Consider the following 1,861-nt stretch of genomic DNA (forward strand, 5'->3'; position numbering starts at 1 on the left):
GAGAGAAGGGTGGAGAGAACGTATGTGTCAAGAGGTATTTATTGTATATGTATGTTTATTGTGTGTGCTTTTCTATTGTGTGATCGTATCCCTCAGGATTAGAATTCTTTTATGAAAAAATGTCCTGGGGACCTCTGGTGGCTTCTATAAATAGAGAAAATTACTTTGATATATATATATTATATATATATAATAATATATATATATATATATATATATATATAATAATATATATATATATATATATATGGGTAGGAAGAGTTAAGGATGTACATGTCCTAAAGGGAGAGAGTGGGGGGGAATATCAGATCATTTTCTGGTGGAAGGTTTAAATTGAGAATGATGGAGAATAAAAAAGGAAAAGGGTAGAAGGCAGGGAGGTACTTTGAGGGAACTGCTTAAATAAAAAAGATGAGTATAAGAAGAGGCTGAGAGAGGAGTGGGAGGGAGTAAAGGATAGAGTAGAACTAGGAGTGGAGGAGGAAAAGGGGATGGTTCAAGGAGGGAGTCATAAGGTGTGCAGAAATGGTGTGTGGAACAAGGAGGGCGGGAGGAGGAAATAGAAGGAAGGGTAGTGGTGGTGGACTGAGGAAGTAAAGAAAATGTGTAGAAGAGAAAACAGGCATTCATAGATTGGCTACAAATTAGGGCGAGGGAATCGTGTGAGAAGTACAAAGTAAAGAGAAGGGAAGTTAAGCATAAGACAAAGGAAGCAAAGAGGAGAGCGGATGTAAAATGGGGAAAGAATATAACAGAAAATTCTGAAAGTAATAAAAAGATGTTCTGGAAGGAAATTAAAAGAGGAAGAGGAGGCGAATCAAGTAGAGAAGAAAAAGTAAAAGGTGCAGATGGAGAGATGATAATGGAGGAGAAGGCAGTGAGAGGAAGGTGGGTAGAGTATTTTAGGAAATTGCTAAATGTGATGGAGGATAGGAAAGGAAATGTTATTGCAGTGGGAAGTGCTAAGATAAATGAGAGTGATGAGTGAAGGAAAATGAAGGAGAAAGAAATAGGAAGGAAGAAGTGAAAGCAGGCGGTTGAGATGATTTGATAGCAGGTGGTAAGGCACCTAGGTTGGATGGATGCCATGCAGAATGTCTGAAAAAACGGAGATACAGTTATGGTGGACTAAATAGTGAGGTTGTTTAATGTTTGTTTAAGATAGGGTAGAGTGCCGGGAGGACTGGAGGAGTGCCTGTATTGTTCCGCTTTACAAGGGAAAGGGGGACAAGTTTTGAGTGTAGTAGTTTCAGAGGGATCAGCTTATTGAGTGTAGTTGGGAAGGCTAAGGGAGAGTCTTGATTGAGAGGATTAGGAGGGGGACATATGGAGTAATTGGTGAGGAAGAGTATGGGCCTAGGAAAGGTAGGAGTTGCGTGGATTAGATTTTGTGGTAAGACAGATATGTGAGAAAGCTTTAGCAATGGGTAAGGAGTTTTTTGGGCTTTTATGGATCTGGAAAAGGCTTATGACAGGGTAGACAAGAAGGCACTGTGGGAGGTACTGCATACATATGGGATAGGAGGAAAACTGTTAAGAGTAATCAAGAGTTTTTACAAGAGTAGTATAGCTTGGGTTAGGATTAGAAATGGAGAGAGTGAATGGTTTGAGGTAAAGGTGGGACTTCGTCAGGGATGTGTTATGTCGCCCTGGCTGTTCAATCTTTACATGGATGGGGTGGTGCGAGAGATGAATGCAAGGGTAGTGGGTCAGGGGTTGGAGATGGTTAAAGAAAATGGAGAAAAGTGGGAGGTGAATCAGTTGTTGTTTGCTGACGACACTGCGCTTGTAGCAGGACCAGAGGAGGGATTGAGGAAGTTAGTGACAGAGTTTGAGAAGGTGTGCGAAAGAAGGAAACTGA

The sequence above is a fragment of the Oratosquilla oratoria genome, chromosome 40, assembly GCF_046742065.1.
Source record: "Oratosquilla oratoria isolate Oo_2021 chromosome 40, ASM4674206v1, whole genome shotgun sequence".
NCBI lineage: Eukaryota > Metazoa > Arthropoda > Malacostraca > Stomatopoda > Squillidae > Oratosquilla > Oratosquilla oratoria.